Source organism: Carcharodon carcharias, chromosome 1 (genome assembly GCF_017639515.1).
Source record: "Carcharodon carcharias isolate sCarCar2 chromosome 1, sCarCar2.pri, whole genome shotgun sequence".
Lineage (NCBI taxonomy): Eukaryota > Metazoa > Chordata > Chondrichthyes > Lamniformes > Lamnidae > Carcharodon > Carcharodon carcharias.
The window spans coordinates 105,175,986-105,181,985 of record NC_054467.1 but is presented as its reverse complement, the minus strand read 5'-3'; positions in this window follow the sequence as shown (position 1 = coordinate 105,181,985).

Genomic DNA, 6,000 nt, shown 5'->3' with positions numbered 1-6,000 from the left:
CACATGCCTAGGGAAGTGGTCGCTCACATCTGCCACTTACTGCAGGACTTGGCACCAAGGGGACATGGAGGGCATCCACTGCTAGTGGCTGTGAAAGTGACCATGTCGCTCAATTTCTATGCCAGTGGCTCCTTTCAGGGCTCCACAGGTGACCTCTGTGGGATTTCACAATCCACCACCCACAAATGCATCCATGAGGTCATGGATGCCGTCTTCTCAATGGCACACAACTTTGTGCATTTCGCCTGGGACAGCCAGGATGCAAGCGCCATTGGATTCACCCAGATCTTGGGATTCCCACAGGTGCAGGGTGTGATTAACTGCACCTATGTGGTGCTCAGGTCTCCATCACTGCACACGGTGGACAACATCAGCTGCAAGGGATTCCACTCACTGAATGTGCAGCTGGTATGCAACCACCAGAAATGCATCCTGCAGTTGGGCACATGGTTTCCAGGGAGTGTGTATGTTGCCCATATCCTCAGTCAGTCACAGATCCCTGGAGTCTTCCAGGTTCCACAGAAGCTGCAGGGATAGCTCCTCGGGGACAAGGGCTACCCGCAGAGACTGTGGCTGATGACAACTGTGCGGCAGAGCAAGGGTATAATGAGACTCCTGCTGCAGCTCGCAACTTGGTGGAGCAGACCATTGGGATGCTGAAGATGACGTTCCCCAGCCGGGTCTGGTGGAGCCCTGCAATACAGTCTGCAGAGGGTGTCACGCATCATTGTCGCCTGCTGCGCCCTTTACAACCTGGCGCTCCAATGGGGAGACGAGCTGGCTGAGGAGGAGATGGACGAGCTGCACGTCTCCTCCGATGAGGAGGATGCCAAAGGGGATGAGGGTGAGGAGGTCCTCGGAGGCAACAATGATGGGGATGAGGCCCTCGTCCTGGATAGATAAGTAAGGCATGCTTGGGAGACCCTCACAACTGCTACATATGTAGAGGATGGTGATGACATGCAGTGAGGTGACCCCTGTGGATCCTCACAGTGCATTTGTGAACGTTTAACTCCAGTCTGGCTTATAGCAGCGTGAGCACCTTCTATGAGAACGCCCCTGTCATGGAGATGCCGTGAAGGCCCTAATAGTTGCTCGATTGCAGGAGGATGATGATGACATGCTGTGTCATAAATTTTCACATAGCCTCTGAGAATGTTTGACTCCTGCCTGGCCGAGGGCAGCTTGCTTGCGCTCCGTAATCAGGGTCCTATCATAGAGACACAGCCAAGCAACTTTAGAAGCATCTGATGCTTTGGCCGCCTTCAGCACCTGAGCCCTTAAGGAGCTGGAGCACAGCATCAGTGGTCACAAATGCTGAAGAGATGAAGGCCAGCCCCATTTAAAGGTGCTGACAGCGCATCAAGAGAGTGAGAGAACTCTGTGGCACCTGCCCACTACATCCTGGCAGCAATGACAAGCACCACTGAGGTGCAGGTATCATCAATGTTTCCAGGGAGTGTGAGGCCAGATCATCACTTTGGTCTGAAGGCTGCACAAAGCACAGGGAAGAAGCCCTGGACTGAAAACTACAGCCTTTATCTTGAGCAGAAAGGTTTCACATCTGAGTGGCAAGAACACTGCTCATCAGAACAAGGAGCCATAGGCAGGGAGACATTCTTGAGAGTTTATTGACAATAGTGAACAGTATGTACAAGTGATTAAAATCCGTGCACAGGCTATACAACTAATTCTCCTTAACTTTCCTAACCCTGCCTTTACGTCTTGGTGCTCCCCAGACATCCACAGCAGAGGTGGACACAGCCTGCTGACTGCTACACCCTGTCTGTGATGATCTTGGTGGGCCTCCTCTGGAGGGTCAAGACTTGGGGGGCCCAGGACTGCTTTGGGGTCCTGCTGTGTGGCAGTGGCACCTTCCTCGGACTGTGAAACTGGAGCTGCTGAGGTCACAGGAAGAGGGGATTCGGATGGGCTGGTCATTCCTGGAGTCACCTGGATGGATGGACCCGGAGTGAGCACCTGCTGATCCTCCTCCCTAAGGGTACTCACGGGCACCTGGCTGACTCCTTCAGGGGAAGGGGTAGCTGGAGTGAGACCGAGCTGCCCCACACCCCTCGCGTGTACTCTGCTTGATTAGATTATGCATTTCTAAATGCTCTGCTATTACATCCTTTATAATAGACTCTAACATTTTTCCCAATTACAGATGTTAAGCTAACTGGCCTACAGTTACCTGTTTTTTGTCTCCCTCCCTTTTTGAATAAGCAGTTTTCCAATCCTCTGGGACTTTTCCAGAATCTAAGGGTTCTTGGAAGATTGCTACCAATGCATCCACTATCTCTGCATCTATATCCTTTACTATCCTAGGACGCAACCCATCAGATCCAGGTGACGCATTGGCCTTTAGCACCATTAGTTTCCCTAGTACTTTTTTTCTAATGATAGTTATTGTATTTATTTCCCCCCCACTCTTTTGCCCCATGATTATTTAGTATTTTTGTAATGCTATTAGTGTCTTCTACCATGAAAACTGATGCAAAGTATTTATTCAACTCCTCTGCCATTTCCTGGTTCCCCATTATTATTTCCCAGCCTCATTTTCTAAGGGGCCTATGTTCACTTTGGCCTCTCTCTTCCTTTTTATATATTTAAAGAAGCTCTTACTGTCCATTTTTATATTACTTGTTAGTTTACCCTCAAGGTTTATTTTATCCCTCTTTATTATTATTTTGGTCATCTTCCGTTGGTTTTTAAAACTCTCCCAATCTTCTGGGTTACCACTAATCTTTGCCACATTATATGTTTTTTCTTTCACTTTGATACTATCCTTAACTTCCTTGGTTAACCATTGTTGGTTTATCCCCTTCCTACAATCCTTCTTCCTCACTGGGATGTATCTTTGTTGTGAGTCATGAACTATTTTCTTAAACGTCTGCCATTGTTCATCAACCGTCTTTTCTGCTAAACTGCTTTCCCAGTCCACTCCAGCTAACTCTGCCTTTGTTCCTTTGTAATTACCTTTATTTAAGTTGCTTCCAAGCTAAGTTTCTCACTTTCAAACTGAATGCTAAATTCCACCATGTTATGGTCACTGTTTCCTAGGGGATCTTTTACTCTAAGATCATTTATTAAACTTGCCTCATTACACATTAACAGATCCAAAATAGCCTGATCCCTGGTTGGGTCCATAATATATTGTTCTAGGAATCTGTCCCGAATACATTCTATGAATTCTTGCCCATGGCTACTTCTGCCAATTTGATTTTCCCAATCTACGTGAAGATTAAAGTCACCCATGATTAACATACTGCCTTTTTTACATGCCCTCATTATCTCCTGATTTATTCTTCGTCCTACAGCATAGCTACTATTAGGGGGCCTATAGACTACTCCCACCAGTGTCTTCTTCCCCTTTTTATTTCTTATCTCCACCCATATGGATTCCACATCTTCTGATCTAAGATCATTTCTTGCTATTGTACTTATTCCATCTCATACTAACAAAGCTACCCCACCACCCTTTCCTTCCTGCCTGTCCTTTCGAAAAGTCACATACCTGTGAATATTTAGTTCCCAGCTTTGATCTCCTTGTAACCGTGTCTCTGTAATGGCTATAAGATCATAGCCATTAATCTCTATTTGTGCCAGTAATTCATTTATTTTGTTTCAAATACTACATGCATTTAAGTAAAGAGCCATTAATTTTGCCTTTTTACCATTTTTTCCCCTTTGACCTTATTTGCTGCTGTTTTTCTATGTTTGTACAATCTGTTCCTTCCTGTCACCCTCTGGGTATCATCACCTAAGTAGCTGCCCTGCAATGCTGCCATTTATTTTGCTTTATAAGCCTTTATATCGCCTCTCCAGAACCCTCCCCTTTATATTTAATTTAAAGCCCTCTCTACAGCCCTAGTTATTTGATTCACCAGGTCACTGGTCCCAGCACAGTTCAAGTGAAGCCCATCCCACCGGAACAGCTCCCTTCTCCACCAGTACTGATGCCAATGCCCCATGAACTGAGACCCATTCCTCCTACACCAATCTTTGAGCCACACATTTAACTCCTTGATTTTACTCACCCTATGCCAGTTTGCCTCTGGCTCAGGTAGTAATCCCGAGATTATTACCTTGGAGGTTTTGCTTTTTAAATTAGCTCCTAACTGTTCAAATTCTTTCAGCAGAACCTCCTTTCTAGTCCCATCAATGACATTGGTACCAACATGGACGACAACGACTGGATCCCTCCTCTTCCACTCCAATTTCCTCTCCAGCCCTGAGGAGATGTCCTTAATCCTGGCTGGGAAATAATAATGGGGAACCAGGAAATGGCAGAGGAGTTGAATAAATACTTTTCATCAGTCTTCACGGTAGAAGACACTAATAGCATTACAAAAATACTAAATAATCATGGGGCAAAAGAGTGGGGGGGGGGAAATAAATACAATAACTATCATTAGAAAAAAGTACTAGGGAAACTAATGGTGCTAAAAGCCTATGCTCACAGCTGCAGAGAACAGAATCTATCCCCCTAATTATACTGTCCCCTACCACTACTACGTTCCTATTTTCTTCCCCCTCCCCCCGCCACTTGAATGGCTCCCTGTACCACGGTGCCATGGTCAGTTTGCTCATCCTCCCTGCAGCCCCTGCTCTCATCCACACAGCTTGCAAGAACCTCGTAACTGTTGGACAATTGAAGGGGCTGAGGCTCCTTGAACGCTATACCAAGGGCCCCCATACCTGCTTCACCTGCAGTCACACATTCCTGTCCCTGATCACAGACCAAATTTGCATTACCTAATCTGAGGGGTGTGACCGCCTCCTGGAGCAAAGTTTCCAGGTAACTTTCCCCCTCCCTGATGTGGCGCAATGTCTGTAGCTCGGACTCCAGCTCCTTAACTTGGATCCGAAGTTCCTCGAGCTGCAAACAGTCCAGTGACAATATCTCTACGCTAACACCTCCCCTGAGAGTATCAAGTTGAAAGTACCAGTTGACAGTATCAAGTTGAAAGAAAAAACATACAATGTGGCAAAGATTAGTGGTAAGCCAAAGGGTTGGGAAAGGTTTAAAATCCAACAAAAGATGGCCAAAAAAATAATAAAGAGGGAGAAAATAAACTTTGAGGGTAAACTAGCAAGTAATATAAAAACGGACAGTCAGAGCTTCCTTAAATATATAAAAAGGAAGAAAGAGGCCAAAGTTAACCTAGGCCCCTTACAGAATGAGGTTGGGGAATTAATAATAGGGAACCAGGAAATGGCAGAGGAGTTGAATAAATACTTTGCATCAGTCTTCATGGTAGAAGACACTAATAGCATTCCAAAATGACTAAATAATCAAGAGGCAAAAGAGGGGGAGGAAATAAATACAGTAACTAGAGAAAAAGTACTAGAGAAACTAATGGGGCTAAAGGCTGCTAAGTCCCCTGGACCTGATGAGTTGCATCCTAGGATGTTAAAGGAAGTAGCTACAGAGATAGTGGATGCACTGGTGGTAATCTTTTAAGAATCTGGAAAAGTCCCAGGGGATTGGAAAATTGCCAATGTAACACCCTTATTCAAAAATAGATGGAGATACAAAACAGGTGACTATAGGCCAGTTAACCAAACATCTGTCATTGGGAAAATGTTATAATCTATTATAAAGGATGTAATAGCAGAGCATTTAGAAATGTATAATATAATCAAGCAGAGCCAGCATGACTTCATGAAAGAGAAATCATGCCTCACAAATTTATTAGAATTCTTTGAGGAGGTAACAAGCAGGATGGATAAAGGGGAACCAGTAGATGTAATGCATTTGGATTTCCAAAAGGCATTTAATAAGGTACCGCACATAAGGCCACTTAATAAGAGCCCATGGTGTTGGGGGTAGTGTAATAGCATGGATAGAGGATTGGCTAACTAAAAGAAGACAGAGAATTGGTATAATGGGGGCATTTTCAGGATGGTAACCTATAACAAGTGAAGTGCCACAGGGATCAGTGCTGGGGCCACAATTATTTGCAATATATATTAATGAATGAGGAAAGTGAATGT